Here is a 24,944-nt window from a genome sequence, read left to right on the forward strand (position 1 = left end):
ACAAGATGGACCGACGATCTGGTCAGGACCGCCGGAATACGTTGGATGAGGGCAGCGCAGGACCGATCGACGTGGAGATCTTTGGGGGAGGCCTTTGTCCAGCAGTGGACCTTCCGGCTGTTGATGATGACGCTGATGATGTCAGAAATGAGGAACCACAAAGAAGTAAAACTATAGTGACAACTTATACATTATTAACATAGATAAACAATAATTAAGTGCTCCATCAGGTGTAATAAAATTTATGTACTATAGATAGATATTTTTGTGATAATTTGTTTGATTTCTTTTATAGATTAAAAAAAACCGACTATCGGATGACGTCATAGAAGAATTTGACTGCTTTTGTAATAATTTGTTTTTGATGTTCACTACTCATCACTACACTCAGTTATGTCTATAATACTTTATAGATCTATGCTAGTGTTAGACTTAAGTTATTCGTTTATTGCGATGACGTTTCCTGAGAGATTTATATTTTAGAATAAATACGTTAAATTTTGTCACAATTCGGAATAACCTTTAGAAGTAATATTATGATATATTCATAAACTAAGTATACCGGCGTAATATCGTCTATCCCTATCTATAGTCTATTTTAAAAGTTGTAAAAATGTAACACGACAATGAATATACATTATTTACGATAATGGTACTAATTATATAAAAAATAATTCTTGAAACAATCTCAAGCAATTGCCAATTCCGCGGTCATCTGGAAGGCCAAGTCAAATTGGCTTCGAAGAATCTGGGCGTCATAAATAGAGCACGGCAATACTTCAAGCCGGCCCACATTCTAGCGCTCTACAAAGCGCACGTCCGGCCACATATGAGTATTGCTCTCATCGCTGGTCTGGCGCACCCCAGTATCAGCTCGAACCAGTTGACCGCGTCCAACGTAGAACAGCTCGAATTATCGGGGACCCAGTGCTCTGTAGAACGGCTGGATCACTTGGCGTTGCGTAGAGACGTCGCTTAGATGTGTGTTTTCTACCGCACTTCCCACGGGGAGTGTTCCAAAGAGCTGTTTCACCTGATTGCTGCCGCAGAATTCCACCTTCTCACGACACGCCATAAATTAGGATATCATCCCCACGATCTGGATGTATGGCGGTCCTCTTCAGTGCGGTTTTGATGGAACTTTCTTCCACGTTCTACAAAGCTGTGGAATGAGCTTCCTTGTGAGGTGTTTCCGGGACGATTTGACATGGATAACTTCAAAAAAGCGCGTACACCTTTCTAAAAGGCCGGTAACGCTCCTGTGATTCCTCTGGTGTTGCAAGAGAATGTGGGTGGCGGTGATCACCTAACATCAAGTGACCCGTACGCTCGTTCGTCCTCCTTTTCCATAAAAAAATTCTAAATGTAATATAACTAAAATAACTTACATTCTAATTTCGATTTTAAGTTCCTTTTCATCAAGACTAGTTTAGATAAAATAACATATCTATATTATTAACAATATATAAATAAAAACACTAGTAAGGAGAAAAAATAAAGTAACATAAAAAGTAGTATTGGTGAACAAACTTGTACGTAACTACAAAAATTCTAGAGAAAGAAATATACAAGCAATGTTTCATAATATTTTCCTAAAGTGACATATTATTTTTGTCGTATCTCATTTTATACTTCGATAGATATTCTTGATTAGAAAACTTTTGAAAACTTTATCGGTATCATGTGTCTAAATGAAACATTTTCGGAGACGCAAAATTATTTAGGGTCCAAACGAGCACTGTTTGCTGATTTATATTTAGGTTAAGCGAAAATAAAATATTACTATATTATATTTCATTTGTTTGGAGGGGTAGGTGCCACTAATACAAAATATATTTAGTTAGTTTATAACCCGGTAATTAAAATTAACCTTTGATCATATATATGTTTAGATAGACTATGAAAGCTGCGAAATAGACTATGAAAAATTAAGTTAAGAGTAAACTACTATTTTGAGTAATACACAAACACTCAGACAAAGTGACATACAAATCGCGACAGTAGCACGTACCTTGTCACGCACACTAAAGTTTTTATTAGTTGTCTTACAGCAAGGAACTCTATCTAGGAGTATAAATTATTATTTATTAGTAACTTTTTTTTTATGGAATAGGAGGACAAACGAGCGTACGGGTCACCTGTTGTTAAGTGATCACCGCCGCCCACAATCTCTTGCAACACCAGAGGAATCACAGGAGCGTTGCCGGCCTTTAAGGAAGGTGTACGCGCCTTTTTCGAAGGTACCCATGTCGTAACGTCCCTGAAACACCGCACAAGGAAGCTCATTCCACAGCTTCGTAGTACGTGGAAGAAAGCTCCTTGAAAACCGCACTGTGGAGGACCGCCACACATCCAGATGGTGAGGATGATATCCTAACATGTGGCGTGTCGTGCGAAGGTTGAATTCGGCGGCAGGAATCAGGTTAAACAGCTCTTCAGAACACTCCCCGTGATAAATGCGGTGGAAGACACACAATGATGCGACTTATTAAGAACTTATTATTTATTAGAAACCTTTACTGAACACAAGTATAATAAAAAAAACACCGCCAATATGTGATATATTAGGAAATATGAAAAATCATTGACAATTTATTTGAATATTGTCTCTAACTATACTATATATATCTATCTAACTATACTTTATCTAACTTGATCAGTATCCTGTGTCTACTTAAATCATTTTCGGAGACACAAAATCATTTAGGGTCAAAACAAGTGCTGCTTATTTTGCATTTCACCTTTTGTTTCGGCTGTCATGAAGATATTATTACAACATAATATGGTGGTTAAGTCGTATACGGTTTTTTGAAATAACTAAAAATAAAACTCAGTTTCAAGTTACTTTTATTGAACATAATATTTTTATAAGAAAAAAATAAAAAAAAAAATATACCAATGTCAAATCAGTGATATTTTTCTATATATTGATGTATTCTTTTCTTTTGTTTTTCTTTTTTGTTTGATTACTAATTTTGACAGTAATCACGACTGTCAAGTTCACGAAGCACATATTTATATATATTATATGTATGTTTGCGTATGCGCTCGTGGCACTGAGCCATCGAGCGCAGTTATATGGTGAATATTGTAATATGTTTGTTTGTTTAAAAATCGTTATAATTTGTATTTTCCCATAATGCTTTATTGTCTAGAAAATTAAATTTATTATTTATTTTTAATTAAAATAGAGTCAAATTCAGAATTTTATTTTCACCATTCAAATACTGAAAATTTAAAAATCCTGTTTCAGTGTTTAGTTGGTATTTATTAACTAAAAGATCTCTTATTATTATGGAATAAATATTTTTGTTTGAAGTTATAAAAAAACCAAAACAATTTTCTTTAAATGTCCCACAGAGCCTTCTTAACAAGGTTTTTCCACGAGTCACAAACAATATTGGCGCGCTGCCAACTTTTGTAAATACAAATAAAAATGCCTTTGAAAAGTTCGCACTAATTAAGTATGTCGCTCGAGAAATATGAGACTACATAATTTACATGTTGCATGTAGCAACAGCTAGAGGGAATTTTAATTACATAAAAATAATACGTGTGAAATTATATTTTTAATGCACAAAACATTTTGCGACTGTAATAGGGAAGTATATTTTTTCTTATGCCAGTAAGGGACGAGACGAGCGGGACGTTCAAATGATGGTACTTGTTACGCCCTGCCCATTACAATGCAGTGCCACTCAATAATCTTGAAAATCCCAAAAACTCTGAGCGGCATTATAAATGAGCTCATCACCCTTAGACGTGAGACGTTGAGTCTCATTTGCCCATTAATTTCACTAGTACGGCACCCTTTCGACCGAAACACAGTAATGCTTACACATTCCTGTTTCACGGCAGAAATAGGCACCGTTGTTGTGCCCATAATCTAACCATCATCCTGTGCGAAGGAGCCTCCCACTGTAAATTTATTATATTAAAAAATTAATACTTTCATCATTATCTTGAATGCCTATAAAATGGCGTCAGATAATGGGTATGAAATTACTATCAAAGATTATTACAGTCTTAAAATTTACAAGTTTTATTAATGGCCAGGCATTATATCCGAAAATTTTTACTCAAAAAAGTAGTACTTCATTCTCATGAATTTTGAACTTAATAACAGGTCAATGTACAGCAAAATAAAACTGTGAAGCAAATAAATACTCAAAAAAATTAGCTGATACCTTTCGTTTTGTTGTGACTTTCATTTCTTTCCAGTAGTTATCGTAACCAGAGACAACGAGGGAAGACAGCAATACTTACATTTACTAATGTTAAGAAATAGTCCATCAGCTATCGAAAGTTTACCGGTGCTTAATAAAACCCCAAATAATCGTAAGTAACTTCTTACAATATCTTGTAGTTTACCTTCAATGTTTTCTGAGTACTTATCATTAAACTCTATGTGAAAGAATAAATATAATAATTAAGCTATTGATTAAACTGGTTTTAATAAATCGTAAGCAATAGTATTATATTTAATAACAAATTCAAATACAATTATTTTCACATTAACATTTGTCAAAAATCTAATAGGCTGTATACGCTTACGATTCCATTGCCTAGTTACGTTGTGTTCACTGTTCACTGTTCACTGTTTTGAGATCAACCCTTATAGTTATTAAAGATCGTATTTTAAAAGATTATATTTAGTAATCAATTACTGTAATAATAGAATTTAAAACATTTTAATCGACCACCCCGTACGAGCACCGTATTGTAAGGTGAACGTCTTGCTTATTAACTACGTTTCCAATAACCTATCCTTAGTTTAACTTACTAGAGGTAAGACAAATGGATCCTTTTACGCTTACTTATATTTCAATTACATATCGACAGGTAGCATTGGACTATAACTTATAATATAACTATATTGGTCATAACTATGGATAGATAAGATCTTGTAATTAAACAGTGATAGCAATTTATCCGTAACTAGAGATACGTTATTGAAAACGGCTGTTAGTCGCGTAACCGTGCTACAATAATTTTTAATTCTTAATACAATAACTAAGTGAAAACCAAAACATCAGAGTAATTTTAAAGCAGTGCAGAATTTTAAATAATTTTCATTCAAACTTGCATAAAAACTTCCTTCTTAATCTGTGAGTGCACATCTCTTTCCCTCATAGCCCTGTATAGGTATATACGAGTATGCAGGGAAATATGTTGTGTTTATAATAGAAATATGTTAGACATGAGATTCAATGTTTATAAGGTTGCCCTCATTGTTCGTCTCAGCCGTACGAGATGCAATGAGAATACGAGATGAGCTTCCTTTAATACTGTATACTTCAGTGCATCTGAAATGCATTTTAACTGTAACATCATATTATAACTATAAGTGATTTTAAAAGTTCCGCACCCGAAGGATACCTTTTCTAAGAATCTGCTGTCCCTCTGTCTGTCTGTCTGTGTATCTGTTAGCGGAAAAACACAGAAATTCATTATAGCTGCATGTTAACAAGATGAACACGAGTAATTAATAAATAATAATAAATTATTAAATTTACTTTTCGTTGTCTTTCCGTAGCAACGTATTTAATTTTCAGTATAAATATAAAACTGGCAAAGTAGACTTATTTTTGGATTCCATTTGAGACTGCCTTCCTTTTTAATTTTTTTTAACTACTTTATGTTTTAACTTACCTAATGTACCTACCGTTACAAGGTATTTTATTTAAATGTGTTATACTCGCATTATCAAAAGAAATTTAAATTAACTTTCTATGACGAAAAAACAATCTGGAAGGAACGAAAAGCCATTTACTTTTTAAGCACAAAACATAATTTACATGAAGTTTCATACAATGAGTGACGTTCTAAGACAGTCGATTAAGCAATCTTATTCACAAAGCAATCAAACTTAGTAAAGTTTTGTTTGAAGTAAAAAGGGTTACTGACAGATCACTACCATTCATCTTATTATGCCGCAAGCGATTCGACTCGATAGCAATTATTAATTACGTTTTCTTATAGATTGGGTAACTTGTTTGATTACTGCTTTCTTTTACGGTCTTGGACTTTGTTCTAAATATCAATTAGACAGAAGCTAAATTCATTGAATAATTAATAAACTATTCTCAAGATGTACTCATAAAATTGTATTTATTCTAAACTCACCTCAGAACACTCCTGACCATATCCTACTACCCCCTTCTCTTAATCATATCTTTGTTTTTGTCAGTTAACTTTACCTTCATAATTTTTGTAATTTTTCTGTCATAAATAAAAGTAAAAGAGCCGTGCCTCCCTGCCTGCCAGCTGAGACACCTGCCCTTAGATATTAATTACTTGTTGTTAAAGAAATCAACAACATTTTAGTATTCATTTATTTATTTATCACGGAGAATGATAAATGCAGTAGTTTCTACTGCCACTACCACTGAATTACACAATTGCACTCCAGCAATTGCACTATCCTCACCAGGATAGCGGGATATGTGGCGTTTCTCCAAAGTTTTCTCTGCTAGAGATAACCAAACTTCTTAATTAGCTTCCTTTCACGGTGTTTCCAGGACGATATGACATACTTAAAAATGTTGAAAAATAGCGCTAACATCCACCTAAAAGACCAGCAATGTTCGTGTGATTCTTCTGGTGTTGCAGTAGAGTATCAGCAGTCGTATTCATTTAATATCAGTTGACCTTGTTTCTACGCCCGTAGTTCTTTTCCCTTCGTTCTTTCATCTAAGAACTGTATGATGCATTTACCCTTAATGGTGTCTGCAGTTTGCAGCAATATAACAATATTATTATTAATCATCATATCATGATATTATTATCATCAATAATTGCGCTAATATTAGAGACATTCCTATTTCTCTTAAAAATAATTATACAAGAGTGGATTGAGAATTCAAGCTCTAATGAAGAATTAATGTATTTTTTCCTTTGCATAAAATCCTGTTTGTGTTCTGCCAGTCTCGCCAAATTAATAAATTATTTTTATACTGTTCCATATAATTGTCCGCAAGTGTACACAGTGTTGTAGCTTATCTAGCATGCAGAGGTTATTTCTAAGCTCAGATTTAATCTCTAGTGTTGTATCACTCGTTACGTTCTATAAATAGACCGGTTTTCATTTAGATATTTTGTGTAATTTGTATGGCAGTACATTTGTTAATTTATGCAAGAAGACGGTATTAGGTACTAGACAGGATAGATGAAAGTAGATTGACTTACCGATTTGAAAAGCGAATGCAGATTATGTGTTAGAAAAGATCATAGATATCTAAATAAGAAGTTACTAGAAGTGACAAAGTCGCAGTTAACGTGTCGATGACTTATCATGACCACCGGCGAGTGAGTAGTGATTTAGTATTCGGAACGACGCGTAGTATATCTGCTACAGAAACTTCCGCAACGCGCCATGTACCAATCAAAATATTACATTTCATCGCGGAACGTCTTTTTTAATATCAGCATTAATATTTAAATATTTTTAATTTATTCGTATTACGTTATTTTGCACCCGTTGCTGGTACAAATTCCTCAATATCCGGAGCGTTGCAAGCGAAGATATCTAGTTAAAGTCTCTTCGTTTTTTATATGAAAACTCAAAAAAAAAAAATTTGTTTACAGTATATAATTATGTGTAAATTTGGTCGATGACTTTTTGCCATCTTGTAGGACGTGTAGATGACGTGTTCAAGCTATAGAAATTTTGGGACTTAAGGGAAGTACTCTTGGCAATCCTCTCTTGATGGTAATCTGGCACTGCCAAAATAATTCTGAAGATACCGATACAGATAGAAATCTGACGATGCAATATCAGGGCTATTTGGGAGATGCATTAACACCGAGTCAAACTCTTAACTTTTACTGAATGGCTAAAGATCTCTGTGGTCTAGTGGTCTCTTGATAAACGATTGACCGTACGTCCCCTTAAGTTCCGGCCTCTTCCTATTAACTTCTTGCTTTAAATCTCATGTTTTGATATTTATAAGTGCCATTTCCTTGACCTACATGAATAAAGTTATTTAGAATTAATTTTTTTAGCAGTATAATTCCCAATGCATTGTTTCCCGGTAGTAAAAGTTTATACACGGCATCTTATTGCGGTAGGCCCGGGATTCCCAAGAGGCTAAGTCCTTCGAATACGATCTTTAACGGATGTTCTTGTCGTACGTGCTCACCAGTTATCAATCTCTTCAAAAACAGTTCGGTTTTAGTACATTTCAGTAAATGCTCACAAATGAGTAGGCGGTTCATTCCTTTCAGGTTTCTTTCAGTGAACTCGCGTGGCATCTATATATCGATATTTTTAGTGAACTTAGAATATTTGCAAATGTATCGAAACTGTATTGTTGTCGATCCTCAGTTGATCAACAGGTATGTCCTCGTCGTTCTTTCTGAAATTGTTCAAAAATGGCGTCCATTTTATCCGTAACCGGAAGGGCGACCAAAACGGTTTGCATCTTTGACATAAAAATTCCCGGATTGAAAACACTTAAATGAAATTTATGCTACTCTTACTAATACTGCATTAGGATTTATAGACAATGCAGTGCCGCTCAGGATTTTTAAAAAACCTAAAAATTCTGAGCAAGACTACAACTGCGTTCGTCACCTTGAGACATAAGATGTTAATTTGCCCAGTAATTTCACGACTGCGCCTTTCAGACCGGAAATAGTTGCCATTGTGGTTCTAGCCAGAATCCTGTGCAAAGGAGCCTCCCACAGATCATAAACGTCACATTTTTTTGCAGTATCGACTTTTTGATAATTAAATATTAAAATGTATCGAATTTCATCATTAGATTCATTCATGTTGACAGAATGAAAAATTGATAGCAAGTTGACTAAATTGTTTTGAGTTTTTTTTTTTTAATTTAATGTCATCAAAACCCTCCAGATACATAAAGTACAGTCAATAAGATTTATTAAAAGTTTATACATACTTATTATGCGCCAAGACTTTTTCAACGACCTATTAAATATGCGACAGCAAAGAATAAGCACTTATAACATTCTGATTATGTACCTTCTAATTTAGATTAGAAAAGGAATGACTGCTCATAATAGAAAAATAAAATTTGTAAACAACATTTTATGAACGATGCGGGACTCGAACCCACGACCTCTCACAATCCGTGCGAATGCTCTTTCATATGAGCTAACAGATCGAGTAACTTATCATCATAAAATCTTGTATGCTTTGTTCAACTCTCAGGTTGTGGCTTCACCTTCGCCGTGGGTTTTTTTGTTTTCAAATTTAATTTGTGTATTAACCCTAGTAGTGAGGGTTATCACTTTAAAAACATAACAAATTGGTCATCATAGGCGTCACACGTCGCTTCATTGTTGTCTTCCACCGCATTTATTATGGAGAATGTTACGAAGAGCTGTTTGACCAGCCATTTCTTCACATATAAAGTTGGAAATAAGTTGGAATTCAGCCTTTAGGAATACACAAATGATAATGAATGTTATGAGTTAAAATTATAATTAAATGTGGGGTATAATATCTAAACTATATCTTGGAGGTCTGTGAAAAGTGAATGAGAAAATTTTATAATATGTTAGAGAAACAGCGGGGCATAACTTGTTTAATTATAACAGCACAACTTATTCATGTAACGCCGCGATAGAAGCTCGTATTGGAAGCTCAGCGGCTCAAGGTCGGCGTAGCGTCAATAAGTATTGGAATCTCAACTATGCCAGTTATTGACAGTCTTCTAGTGAAAGGCGTTCTGTTCTCTAGAGAAATGCCTTTTGTTTAATATAAATTGTGTCTGTTGTATTATTTTGTGTACAACGTTTTTTTATAGTAACAGATATTGATGACGTAAACCGTAGCGTAATACGATATGACTCCAATCTATATTATGCATCTAATTATGAACGCAGAAATATATATATATTACATTCCTTACATATGCGTGCAACGCTTCGGATTTTGAGGGACTTATGTGCAATATGATGGTAATCAAGAAACTAATGTGAATAATTATTGCCATATAGGTTGTTTTATTAAATAAGATAGCAGTTTCGTTAAAAAAGTGAGACTTAACATTTAAATGTAATATTTTTATTGATATACAGATAGTTCGCGAGTTGCAAGCAGTTGGGGCCTGGCGTAAAAAGCGATAGCATTTTTCCTCGCTGTCCGCACGCCTTGCCTAGTAGCGCCGTAGTAGTGTAGCGCTGTGCCGTAGGCATCGCTTACCGTGTTATCGCGTTAGTACTTTACCGTAGCACCACTGAGCTTCCAATACGAGCTTCTATCGCGGCGTTACATGAATAAGTTACGATTCCGTGTTATTTTTTGATTTTATCTATGACTGCACCGAGTCTAAATTAAGATAATTAGTAGTACGGATTATTAGTAGGTACCGTTCCAAAAACAACAGTTTTTATTCATTCAAGCACGAGATGTGGCAAAAAAATTTATTGACATATTGTGACATTCCCAATAATTTATTATTCACAACGATAAGTCTATTAGATATAATATTGACACCGAATCCTCATTATTTCCAAAGTTAATCGCGCATAATCTTAATTTTCTAAACAACCTTAAATTAACTCAGTTCCTATAACTATAAATAATAAGTAATTTAAAAACAAATACCTACATGATATGTTAACCTTCGTACTGCTCCAGCCAGTATCGCCAACGAATCGCATCAATAACTGTCAGAGAGCTGTATGTCGGGGAAATAATATACTTTTGTTATGTCCTCCGATTCCCGAGAACGGTAAAAGCTGATACAAATAAATCTGCTATTTAACAAATATCTTATTTATATGAAATGCGCTTAAAATGTGCAACAGTTCGGGAATACAAAAACGTTATTATAGGCTTTTGTGAACTTAATGAACCGAGATTTATGTCTGATTAAATATGATGCAGATCGGATGCACACTTTTAAAATTAGTACCAAAGAATTATTAATAACAGTAATAAAAATGAAATAAGTATTGATTTAAAGTTATCTATTTTTATTCATAAACATTTTAATTCTCGAAGTCTGTGTCTCGGTGTCTAAAGAATACTAGCGTTGACAAGTATAATTCCCAATATAATGCTGATTAGACACCATTTTGGTTCTTTAATGTCCATATTGTTATTAGTTATAAAATTAACAGTGGGAGGCTCCTTTGCACTGTTTGCCGGCTAGATAATGGGTACCACAATGGCACCTATTTCTGCCGTGAAGCAGTTATGTGTAAGCATTACTATGCTTCGGTCTGACGGGCGCCGTAGCTAGTGAAATTACTGGGCAAATGAGGCTTAACATCTTATCTCATGGTGACAAGCGCAGTTGTAGTGCCGCTCAGAATTTTGGGGCTTTTAATAGGCAAGGCATATCAACTACCATCAGCCGAACCTCTTGATCGTCTCGTCCCTTATTTTTATTAAAAAAAAACCACACACATCTGGAGAGCTGAGGGGCTCAGCACAAATTAAGAGAGTTAAGCTGAGACGTGTTAATACATCCGCCATATAGCCTCAGGGCTATAAAATATATATGAAAATATTAGGTCAGCCTTATACTTTCAGATTTTCACCTGTTTCGGTCCCTTCAGAATTCTTTAGTCAAGTTAATATTAAAATATTTAAAAAAATCTTCACGAGTTTCGTATAAAATACGAAGAAACTTTTCCCCAACCTATTAATTAGTAGGTCGTCAAAAATGGCAGCCGAGTGAATAAGCGTCAATTTCTCCCTTCACACCCTCCTTTCACCCTTCCAATCTAGAACAAATATAAAATAAACTTCAGTTGCTCATCATTTTATTCTCAAATGCGGTGTAACTAGTTTCTATCTCGAATATTCCAAACCTATAAACGGAATAATATTATTCCAAATATCTTAATACAAATTCGATTCACACTTCATCCCGATTCACAAAACCGTGTTTGACCATCCGTACAGCTGTTTTGCATACAAATAAACCTTCCTTCGCCTTTTATTTGCCTACAGACCCGTGTGAACTAAAATAGACGCGACAAATCCATCGCCGCTAAAGGATTAAATGCATATTCATTTATTTTGTCTTGGATTAGTTTTGAGATCATAATAATTTAGTTAAAAGGTTAAAGTTGATAGTGTCTGTTGATAATGTTAATTGTCAAAAATGTACCAGTAATTTACCAGTGGACTTGATTATGGGTACCATAACGGCGCCTATTTCTACCGTGAAGCAGTAATGTCGAAACATTACTGTGTTTCGGTCTGAAGGGCGCCGTAGCTAGTGAAATTACTGGTCAAATGACACTTAACATCTTGTTTCAAGGAGACGAGCGCACTTGTAGTGCCAAAATTGTGCGTTTTTCAAGAATCCTGAGCGGCACTGCATTGTAATGAACAGGGCGTATCAATTACCATCAGCTGAACGTCCTGCTCGTCTCGTCCCTTATTTTCATAAAAAATAATGTAATTAGCTTCGTTAGCTTACGATGACAATTTAAAATTTGATACTGGTGTTATACACATTTTAATTAGTTTCCAGATCGATAGGTATATAGATAAGAATATATTAAGAGCCCATTACAATATGTTTTGTTAGGTATTGTTTATGACCAAGACACATAATGGAATGTTACGAAAAGCGGTTATACGACAATGGGGATTGTTTAGTAGTACACGCGAGTTTCCGGTTAATTTTACCGTATTTGTATCCGATTTAAGATAGGTCTCAACTCTCAATAGAAGGCACAAGTTTCAAATTATTTGTTTGTTTGTGATTGTGGCTTGGGTTAAAGTTACCACTTCTCAATTATAGAGCTCTATGCCCAAAAAATGTTACCGAATCCACATTATCTTCAGACTTATCATCGTATAAGCTGCACGATCGTAAACCGTTAAATAAAGAACGATTAAGTGTAAGGATCTATATATTTCTATTACCCAATCGTTAGAGCCAGAACAAATCCTTAGGTACCTTAATGTCGCCGTTACGAAAAAGAGGTTAAGTATACGTTCGGGGTTCCGTGGAAATATCTTAAGTGGGAGGTTAATTGTATGAAATAAAAAATACTTTTGCTGTTAACTCATAAATTTTACCAAAGATCACGTCGTACAGATCACGGTACGGTTTTTTTGAAAACTTAATGCCTAAGTTATTTATGTTTAGTATTTGTCAGTGAAGGACCCGGCTAAGACCAGTCCAGCTATTTTGGAGAATAGAACAAAATTTCAAATTTGCTTTCCTGTCTTGAGGTTTACCTACACCTATCGCAATATAAAAACATCAGATTTTGTGAATAATTTATATACTTTAGCATAATATAATATATTATCTTTACACTACGAGACTAGTCACGCAACTTTGCGTGGAATTAAGACTCAATGTATAAATCTCTCAGTTTCTTCTCTTTCAGAGCGATGTTTATACCTGAAGCGATGACAGATTTAATCGACCTCAAACATATATTATATGTATTCGATGAACTGAATACGCGATACTATGGTGCGGCCCGGGGCGGCAAAGTACTGAATAAATTTTATTGAAATTTACAATTGAAGTGGGTAAAACATATAGGCCACATATTGTCACGTACGATGCAGGCGTAATATATATTTTTGCTGTTTCATAGCGTCCACATGGACAACTTTGCGGGCAAATGCACGTGTATGTGTGTAGAATTCACCTATCTGTTAGACAAGCTATAAAGATAGTATATAATGACCTTAAATTATAATATTGACTACTTTTAACCTTACTTACTCTACTTTAACAGAGTCTATTTGGTTTGAAATTCTTATCATTAAAACTATTAATAAATAATTTTCTAAAACACCGATAGTAGCCACTACTTATATACTTTACCACTACGAATACCAGCAACCAAATTTAGCCACCGGACATTATGTCATACTACGAAATTTATCCCAATCCACGCTGATGTCGACCAATCCTCAACAGCCCGTTTTCCGTGAAATTTCTTGCTTCAAACAGCTACTCTGTGATATCATCTGCTTCTTGCTTGTATTGCCAAACCAGTACAACATAGGGCGCTTAATGCTATGGATCTAAAATGACAGCATCATTTTAAAGGCCTCTAATATTGGTGATGTTCATGAGGGACACTATTAATTCTCATCATGTAAACCACTTGCCCGTTTAACCTCTGTTAAATGAAAAAAATACAGTTTTACCAAATTCTTCACATTTTTCTTGAAGATCATCGAAATCTTATATATCCTCAGATAATATCGTAAGCATCGCCCTTACTGAGGATATATTTAAGAATACAATTGACTAAATAATATGTTAATCGAATGAACCCTAAATCCATCTAAAACCGTTAACCTAAATATAACTTATCCGAAAGAGTTCCTCGAGAATTACTTAACTGCAACCATAAAGAAACACATAAGCATTAACAGTGCGACACATTTTATTCCTAAATCCAGGAATTCCTCCCAGAGGGAAGATGAGATTATCGTTAAATATTGCTATTGGCCTAAATTCGGTAATTCGTATAGGCTTATGAAAACATATTATTACCCTAAATGTATTGCAGAAATGTTTAACTGTGAATCTGTTTTTTTTACGCTTTAGTTCGCCTGTTTATTATGAAACTACCATTTCGCTGCACTTGGAGCCAGCCAGTAAAGTTGGATAAATAGTTTATTTTCCCCATACAAATAGGGGTGGCACTTAAGTTGATAACTAAATAAATAAGTTAACTAGCAAGAAGTTGGTTAAGTTTTTTTTCGTTTCTTATCCGGGTCAAAAATACACTTCGCCTTGATCGCCTTGTAACGGGTAAAATGGACGTCATACAAGTGATGCAACATCGGCATCTCAGTAGTTACGACAGAGCTGAAGAATTAGAAATCGACCACAAAACAGTTTTGACCTATTTGCTACACCGTGTACTCATTCGCGTTCATTTATTGAGACTAAAAAAAACAATTTATTTTTACAGATTGATAACAGGTGATGCAAAGTGGCGCACGTATGACAAGAAAATTTTAAAGAAAGTAGTCGTCGGGCAGAAACATTGATTTATCATTATATAACGATAACGCTAGACCACACACATATCTAGCCACTCAGCAAAAATTAAGAGAGTTGAGACCAGTTTTGGTAACTTTAAGCAGCGTTAGCTTAACCTCAAGAGAGGGATGCAGCAAATGAATGCTTTCACTACTTACAAGAAGGCAAAAGTCATCGAACAAACTGGCACATAATATGAACTGTACTTAAATGTAAAAATAGACTTTGGAACTGTTTCCCAACCATTTATAATGATAATTCAAGATATATTTATGTTGTGTTTGTCGCTGATAAACTGCCAAAAATTGCTGCTTTATAGAGATAATGTAGCAATAATATAAAGGCTCTTGATTTATAAGTTACGAACTCTAAAAATGCTTAGTGTCAACTTTGTGAAAGGGATAAGAGGAAACTACGGAATACTGAGGACATTTAAAGTTTAAATGGAGAATTTCATAATTATGCATAAAGTTTAAGAGAGTATTAATTATTTTAACTCTCTGCATTTGATCATTTCTCATACAAGCTATGCATAATTGTATAGATTTCTGCAAGACTCAAAACCAAATTCGTATCGTATTTGTAAAACAGTAAAAGTATTTACTTATAAATAATAGGCTCGATTTATTCTCAAATAAATTTAAATTTTCTTCAAGTCTAAAATAGAGTACGTGTGTGATTTTTTCAATTATCCTGGTGATTCGGGTTACAAAACAAACAAATAATAAAAAAAGGTGCACAAATTTTAAAATAAGTCTTGAACTCTTCAATAAAAGTCAAATTCAAAAATTTTTATTCAAAATTGGATATGGAATCACTAATTAAAAGTCCAAAACCACTCATTCGGAAGTTTGTGACCTGAAAAGAACGGGCGCAAGAAACTCAGTTTCTTCTGTTTTTTTTTTTGTTTTATATTTTTTCGATGCAATAAAATTTATAAATTATATAGCTTGACGGTGGTCGCTCCATTCCCAATCTGTGATATCATTAACCCCATCGAGTTGGCAAAACAAATCACCCTGCGGCGCTACTTCAAGTACAGAGTTGGAAAGCGATATGGCTCGTTGGTGTGTGCTTGAGAACGAGCAGGCAGCTTGGTATAAGCTTAAGACCGAGTAGCCATTCTCGATCCAATTCCTCTAAGCTACAACTCCGTTGATTACTGAGCGATTTTAGAGCGCGAATTTTACGCGCGCGAAAGTGTATCCTATGTGTATTATTATATTATGTTTTTTTTTAAAGAAAATAAGGAACGAGACGAGCAGGTCGTTTGGCTGATGGTAATTGAAACGGCCAACCCATTACAATGCAGTGCCGCTCAGAATTCTTGAAAAACCCAAAAATTCTGAGCGGAACTACAATTGCGCTCATCACCTTGAGACACAAGATGTTAAGTCTCATTTGCCCAGTAATTTCAAGAGCCACGGCGCCCTTCAGATCGAAACAAAGTAATGCTTACATATTCCTGCTTCATGGCAAAAATCGGCGCCGTTGTGGTAGCCATTATCTAGCCGGCATCTTCATATGTGTAGTAAAAGAATGCACATAGTTAGGACAACTTCAGTGAATGTATCTGAAAGCTATCGAAACAAGCGATAAGACTATCTATAAATTATTCATATTGTGTTTTATATTATTTTATACACACGACACATAGTTGAAAAACCGTTATATTTAGGAATAAATAACTATTTGCAATGAAATCAATTGGTTTTATTTATTAGTGTTTATGGTTTTATAATCAGCTTTATATGTTCTTTCTAAAATAAAACATACAATTATAAAAAAACATACAAACTTTCATAATAATAATTTGAGATATTCATTCCGAACGACTAAGACCAATCCCTTGACCTTAATCGACCTTGAAGGGCAAGATCACTTACGTATGATATAAAATGTAACTATGCTATATTTGGTCAAAATAATTTGTGAAATATATTTAACGACCAAATTTTTGGGACCAAAATAAAATAATAGTAGTATGAAGCCCTTTGGAAATTTTAAGAGAATATAAGAAAAATGATCTGAGGTCGGGAAGTGGAAAAGGGGGGGAGGGGGGGGGGATTAAGGGTAAAAATAAGTCAAATGGCAGAGTTGTAGGTAATAAAAAGTACAACTACAATTTTTTAATTATTTGAAAATACCTCAAAATTTATGTGAAAAGTTCAAAAAAATTGGTGTAAATTTACCTTTTTATGTACCAAATACACTGAAGCTTTTTCAAAATTGAAATATTTTTTATTTCACCTTATTTTGACTCAAATATCGAAAAAGAACCCTTATTTACAATCGAAAATTCACTCTTCAAACAATCAGCTTATTTTAAAAAAAATTATCTGTTTTCTGTTCGTCAAAATCTCTACTATGGTGTAAATAAATATAAGTTACAATGGTAAATGTTCGGAAAATTTAAGCCCATCAAAAGGAGTTTCATAGAGAATTCATACATGTTATTTCGTAGTAGCAATAATATGGATTATAATTAACCAATAAATAAATTTGTTTTGGAAAAGATAAAAATAAAAAACCAAAACTAACAAAAATTTTGAGGTTATGTAAAAAAATTGTAAATACATAAGTTGTAGATCTTTTTATTACATACAACTTTGCGATTTGACTTTTTTCCATAGGACTTGCAATTTTGCCGGAAATCAAATAAACTATTTTTTACCTTAAAACACCCCTCCTTCGACTTCCCGACCTCAGATCGTCCGTAATTTATTTCTCCTTTCATATTTTTTGTTATAGTCTCCTTCGTTTCCAATGGGTTTCATCCTACTATTATTTTATTTCAATTTTTATAATTTTTGAAGCCTTCAGCACTAGTATTTAAAATTTCAACATGTTCCAAAATAAATAAATAATAAAAGACAGACAAGGGAAACGACGCTTCGATGTCCTTATTAAATCTGAATGGACGCTACTTCAATCGAATCAATCGAATTTATAAAACTATATATATACTATTAGAACTATTCTTTTGCCTTGAAAAGTCTAGTTAAAAATACCAACTTACAACACAATATTGGGTAAAATATCGAAAAAAATCTAAAATTCTGCGCACTTCACTATCACGTCGGCGGCCGATAAAGACTGAAGTCTTTGTTCTTATTTGTACAGACTTTAACAGATTTTTATTCTATTATAATTTAAAAGGAAAATAGCACGTCATAATAACAAAATAAGGCCAGAAATCGAATGAGATCTTCTCTTTTATCTTTGCCTATTTATACATCATAAACTCATAAAAATAAAAATATATAACTATTATGTCGAAACTAAATCTAATCTGGCACTAATCTATAATTATAACCTAATATTTTATTCGACATTTGATCTAAAGAAAGTACATGGTTCATGATGACGAACATAACTTTAAATCATTAGTAACGAAGTAGAGCAACGGTGTTATTAAAGTATTATAATGTACAAAGGGTTGCATGATTTGTTGGTTCCTTTGTTCCAGTTACAATAATATCTACCCATTACCTTTGCTAAATGCTTACAAGCGGGCGATGTCAAAATGGCCACGAAATTTAGGGCTTCCTGCGCCTTAAAGACTAGGCACTGATAATTTAGGGCTTTCAACAATAGTTATCTTAAGAAATTGCTTTATTACACAAAGCGAATAATTAAATTAAAGTTGTTTGGAGCTCTTTATTAGTTTATTTTGTTTTAAGTTTGTTTTTTTATTATATTACTAGCTGATATATATAAAGTAATAAAACATTTTTGGGGTGTACAAAGTCGATGCAACCAATTCTCAGACCTACCAAATTTATCGTACTACAATTATTGTAAGTATTGATACATTGCCATCTTACAACCCTATAGCGGATTTGTGGATGGAACAGAATAATATTAAAATCACGATACAAAAATAGGGGTCAGTCGTAGAAGATTGAAAATTTAGGATTGTATGTATTTTTTAATGTTGTATCATAAAAAAATAAAAACAAAAAATTACGTCCAAAATAATAAAAAATAAATTTAGGGGTGGATTTACCCTTAACATTTAGGGGGATGAAAAATAGATAGTAGCCGATTCTCAGACCTACTGAATATGCATATAAAATTTGGTAAAAATCAGTATAGCCGTTTCGGAGGAGTAAAGTAACTAACATTGTGACACGAGAATTTTATATATAAGATTGATTTGTACTTTGGAATTATGTTGTTGTATGGAGGAAAAAAAGAATTTATAATGAAATTTTGAGTTCATGATTTATATATCCACAGGCCATAGACAAAAGGGATGAACGGGTTATAAATGGGCTTTATGAAATTTTAAAAGTTTCAAAATTACGAAGCTAAAATGTTATAAATGTTGTATGCATGAACGTAAGCTATCTGTATATGTCTATATAACACGCGATAGTAAACCCAATCCCAATGGAATAAACATTGTTATTCCACGGCGAAATGTAACCGCTATTATGAGAGTAAAAAAGTGAGTTAAAAATACAATTAATAAACTTTTTCAGTATTCTGTTGGCCCAATTGTAGTTTTTATGGGAGCGTCTCGTTCAACTTTTGTGGTGAGATAAGAGAGTAATATACGTTTACCACAAATGTATATTTCCACCCGCCATTATTATCTAGAAGACATCTATAATGCTTGTAAATTCTATCATAGATTAAAATGGGGAACAAACTGCAATTCCATGTAATTGTAAAGGCATCGTTTGAGCCCGACAACTATATGTTATTGTCAAATAATACAGCGGATGTTAAAGATCGGGTTAACACATAAAGACTTGCCAGATATTGTTCGGAATGTTTTGGCAACGAGTTTTAATAAACCCTCAAGCACACAACTTTTGGCTCTCTAACTTTAAGCAATTTAGTTTGTAGACGGATGCCGTTAATAAATTTGTTTAAAATGTGGCTATTATATATATACATTATAAACGTGACGTGAAATTCAAAATTGAAAGTTGATTTTTCTGAGAAATAAAGTTTATATTATTCCCTAACCATTGCAAAATGCACAACGTTAATATTGAAGTTTTCCCTTCTGCCAGCACTCCCGGAGTGCAAACCATATTTTCTTGGAACACCAATGAGGGAGGGAAATGAGGAAGCATGAGAGCATTGCGGATCTTATAAAGCCTCGAATCAATTGAAAACACATCTGATCGAACCGGTGGCTCCGTGGTGAGTGTCAAAACCAAAGATGCACATGTAAACTATACAAATGAAATAAAATGATTTCTAACTTTTATATTTTTAGTTGAACTATTAATTGATTTTGTGTATTATTTCAATGAACGTAACATTGTGATTTTAATAAAAAAATAAAAAAAAGTATTTCTTGTCTTACAAAGTATCTTAAAACAAAAAAAAAACGAATTTCGTTGTTTATGTTCGTAATATTAAATTTATAAAATATTTTTAATGGGTTAGTTTATTTATATATGTTTAAGTTTATATTTATGATATATGAGAATATCTTAGAAAAACCTTGAGAATTCTGAGCGCCATCACAACTGCGCTCGTCACTTTGAAAAACAAGATGTTAAGTTTCATTAGTCCAGTAATTTCACGAGCCACGGCGCACTCCAAACCGACACATATTAATAATTTTACATACTTGCTTCATGCTAAAAAGGCCCCGCTGGATTGCCTGTGCATAAAGTCTTCCACTGCTAGAAGTCCTCCACTGCTCTAAGTCTCCCACTGCTAGAAGCCTCCCACTGCTGGAAGTTTCCCACTGCTAGAAGTCTCCCACTGCTTGAAGTCTCCCACTGCTTGAAGTCTCCCACTGCTAGAAGTCTCCCACTGCTAGAAGTTTCCCATTGCTCAAAGTCTCCCACTGCTAGAAGTTTCCCATTTCTCAAAGTCTCCCACCGCTAGAAGTTTACCACTGCTAGAAGTCTCCCACTGCTAGAAGTCTTCCTACTGGGAAGTTCCATCTGGATGGGATTATTTTAAACATATTTAATTTATAACGTCATTATCACAAATATAGATTAAGAAAATTATTAAGACACGAATTTTTAGTATTTTCTTTGATTAACGCGAGTATTACACATTCAAATAAAATACTTTTAAAAGGATTCAAACGCGTGTTATTGTAACTGTAATTTCACATATGTTATTAGCGTAAAAGTTAATTCTAACAAATCTTAAAACAACGCATTCCGGCGATCTGGACCAGATCGTCGGTAGTCACTGATTGATAATACGACGTCATAATATTGAAGCTAATTTGTTGAAAACAGTTGAAGAAAATATTTGCAGTTCTTGCCAGTGGAAATAGACAAAATCAATACCCATTAAAGAGGCTTTAAACACCAATTTCATGAAGATGTTCTCCATTTTAAAGCCACTTACTTTGATACTTCTTATAGAATAAGAAAAATAAAACTGAGTACAAATAATGGGATCTATTGAATGCAGTCCTAGAAAACTACTGTGAAGGTTCATTCTTGTATCTGTCCGGAAACGTAATAGCCACTGGAGCGTTGTGTTGTCGCTGTGTATCTTACGGAAGTAATAGAAACAATTGAAACTCAAGATTGGATCGAATTTATTTAGAAAACGCAGCGCTATTGTAAATTGTTACAGATCCAATGAAAGTTAGAGTTAGGTAAGTAACTGGAAATGGAATATTATGATTAAACAACATCATTATAATTAATGATTGAGTGACATTATCTTTGAGTTCACAGCTCTGTTGGGTCGTCAAAGAATCTGTCTGTACATCAGTAATCAATGTTCAGTAAAATTGCTTACCAATCTTGAGTTCTTAATAAAGTCAAGAGCTATTCTGAGAATATTAAATAGTTTTTGAAATTCAAAAATCTATTAATTTTGGGACATAAAACAATTACACAGTAAATGATAACATTATAAAATGAAATAGCATCCAGTCGTAAGTGGATAACCTACAACAATATAAACGGGTTTATATATATGTTTTTAGTACAAGAAAGAAAAAAAACAGAATTTTATTACACAGTAATCCAGAGAAGTCTGATTATTACAAACATACGAGTACATTGCTTGCGATTAGATCAAAAGAAAGTCTCCATTGAGACTGTTTTTGAAAAGAGTTGTGCTTCGCAAACACCTTTTCCATCGATAGACCAAACGCAACATGTTTTTGTAGTGTTATGCCTTATACCCACGTCAGCTAAACGACCAGCAAATTGTAATTCATCTGATGATGCAAAAACCACGAACGGTGGTAATCTATTACTATCAAATGACTTTCAAACTCGTTTGTAAGAAATACATACAACAAATACAAATACGAACATATAACATACAAATTACATGTCTGCTCGCATGGCCTGGAGTTGCGGGTAAAGTGCGTTCTATACCAAATTAAGGTTAAAAGGTTATCAAACGCGTAAAAAGCAGTTCGGTACAGTTTTCTCTTCAGACTTACTTCATATAAATCAGTTATTAAGTCGGTAACCGCAGAGAGGCCTAATAATCGACAGATAGATTATTCTTTTACGTGAATATGTCTCAACATCATCAGCCGGAAGACGTCCACTGCTGGACAAAATCCTCCCCCAAAGTTTTCCACGGCGATCGGTCCTGCGCTGCCCTCTTGCAACGTATTCCGGTTATCCTGACCAGATCGTCGGTCTATTTTTTCTGGGGGGCCTACCAACACTAAGTCTTCCGGTACGTGGTCGCCATTCGAGGACTTTACTGCCCCAACGGCCATCTGTCCGTCAAACTATATGCCTACCCACTGCCATTTCAGTCTCGTAATCTTATTAGAATATATCTATCACATACAATATAATCATTCAGAACAGACAGTAATTAGCATATTAAAGAAACAAACTACTCTTCCGCTCAATACGAAAATAAAATTAAAAAAATTATGTGGTGTCGTGGGACACCAGGTAGGAACGAAGTTCCTTCGGCTAATGTAGAATCGACATAAATTGCAAAAAAAAAAGCTCAATTAGGTATTCTACACTACTCGCTTGTGTATGCGACTGTCGCGCCTGCGCACGTCTCATTTAACGGTTTTATTCCACGCACTTTTTTCCACGGATTTTTTCTTACGGTTTTACTATCACATTTTTTTCAGTTCGGTCGCGCAGCAAAATCCCTATGCCCTCCAAGCCTGCCGTAAGGAACTTCGTTCCAATAGATATAATAATAATAAAATATTTTACATCTTCAACCGCTCCGTCTATGTTATTCCTAGATCTTTGTGTTATCAATTTTTTCCCTTTGCCAATATTTTTTCGGTAACAGTTTGAAGTGACGACATTTTAAATGTTATGATATGACAATTGTTATTACTTTTAAACTTTATTTAATTTATTGTATTTCATTGTGTTGTTGTTATAAGTTCCGAATAACAAATGCAGTAAATTTAGAGTAAATGGTTTAAAACTTTTGGCGGTTTATGTATATATAAAACGAAATCGTGGTTTTAGTTTATTACGTAAGGCGGAGGATTTCTTCATTATCGAGAAAATATTATAGGTTACATGCTTAAGATAACCTTAAATATTCATTTTGTGATAGGAATTTATTGCATGCAATAAATTCTTATTCAAGTATTTATACATATTATAACAGGAGCTTGTAACTTGTTTTGTTTTTATGAGAAATAGTGATGAGGCGAGCAGGACGTTATATTGATGGTAAGGGATACGCCCTGCCCATTTCAATAACAAAAAATTTAAAAAAATAACTTAATTGAAATATGTTTTTCAGTAACAAAAATGGTATAAACATAATACATGTGACCTTCTATTAAGTGAGGAATAACTTTGCCAAAAGACCACGCTGTTCCACATCAATAAATTTTAACCAAAAATCTTAGGTTTACTGTTTAAATCTATAGAAAATATATTATTAAAATATTTTAGGAACGGGATATCTCTCTTTGTGTTTTTGTGCGAGCGCGTGTGCGTGCGCGTGTGATTGTAACTTTACTTCAGACACAAGTTATTGTTTTGTTTTATATTCTCTTATACTTTTGAGTAGGTATATATTTTTAGTTATTAGTTAAATGGCTCTTCCTAAAAGTATGGGGAAACACGTAACCAGGTAGCAATACTTCGTCATTTAATTCCACTTTATTTAGTATTTATTAGTATATATCTGGAAGATAAGCGTAGTATTCTCCATTAATTGTTTGACCTTTATGAAGGTAATCTATAATCATCCCATCTGCATCCCAAAAGACGGAAAGCATCACTTTTCCAGCCGACTTTACAGCCATGGCTTTTTTGGAGTCTGGCATTCCGATTGAGTCCACTGTTTTGATTGAATTATTGATTCTAGCGTATAACCATGAACCCATGTTTCATCTGTTGTTACAAATCGACATAAAAAATCGGCCTTATTACTACTCAAAACGGTCCAGACATTCTTTTGAGTTTTGCACCCGAACCCTTTTTTGATCGTGTGTAAGCAATCGCGGTACCCAACGGGCCGATTACTTTTTCATAATTATGATTTTATCGTTTATGACGTGATTATTTTAGATTGTTTCGTAATTGTCTCTTTACAAAAATGGTCTTAACATTTAGTTGTCTTTATAATGACATGATTTTTCCTTTTCAATAACAGGCAATTCGGTAGCAGGGATCAGGGATACATTTTGTGTCATTGAATAGTAACATGAAGGACGTATAGTTTTCTAATGTATACAGGACGTCGCAATCTTAATACAATTGTTCTGTACAAACAATCTAGTCTTGGGTTGAAAAATGTTATTTTTAAAAGGGCATTCTTTGGTCTATCAACACTTAAGAATTATATATATAAATATACTCGTATATATAGATTAAACTAAACAATGGTTTTCAAATATCCAGGTTAGATTTCTAATTTTATTACAAATTTATTTTTATTTATTTTTTTACCACTAACCAGACATACACTAACAAAAGCATAATATAAATAAATAATAAATTCTTAGTGTTGGCTTAGATATAGGTGTTAGACACATTTCAAAAACGTAGACAGAAACTCAAGTATTCAACTCATAAG

This window comes from Leptidea sinapis, chromosome 26, assembly GCF_905404315.1.
Source record: "Leptidea sinapis chromosome 26, ilLepSina1.1, whole genome shotgun sequence".
Classification (NCBI taxonomy): Eukaryota; Metazoa; Arthropoda; class Insecta; order Lepidoptera; family Pieridae; genus Leptidea; species Leptidea sinapis.